The following is a 489-nucleotide window of genomic DNA, read 5'->3' as shown; positions in this document are numbered from 1 at the left end:
CTTTAATCAGGCTGTACATTCCGTCGATGTCAAATAAGCCTAAGTTGCCACAACCCGAATTTATCTTCCTTTAGCATTTGTCTTCTAGCACTCTGAATAACGAGCTTCTCGAAATACTAAGAATATCATAAGAATAACATAACTACACTAGAGGTAGACGATTGTTAACCAGGTTGGCAGTCGCATTTGGGATTTTATAAAGATCTGACTTCTTTTTCATGTTTGTTTCTGACGAGAGTACGGCTAAGTTAAGTAAGTAAAGTTTAGCAGACCAAGGTTGGGTCAGCTGTAGTTCAGTTGCCGCATAGATTTTCTGTAATTCTGTTGAGCAAGTATCGGTAGTCATGATAATGTTTTTAATACAACCGTAGCAGTAATTATGTTCTTAAACATATGTATAGGTGTTGATTAAAGAACCACTTTGCGTAATATGTATGTAAACAAAATAAGTTTCAGAGCAAGGGCATCATATTTAGAGGTAGTGAATGT

Source organism: Penaeus monodon, chromosome 22 (genome assembly GCF_015228065.2).
Source record: "Penaeus monodon isolate SGIC_2016 chromosome 22, NSTDA_Pmon_1, whole genome shotgun sequence".
Lineage (NCBI taxonomy): Eukaryota > Metazoa > Arthropoda > Malacostraca > Decapoda > Penaeidae > Penaeus > Penaeus monodon.
This window is presented reverse-complemented; position numbering follows the sequence as displayed.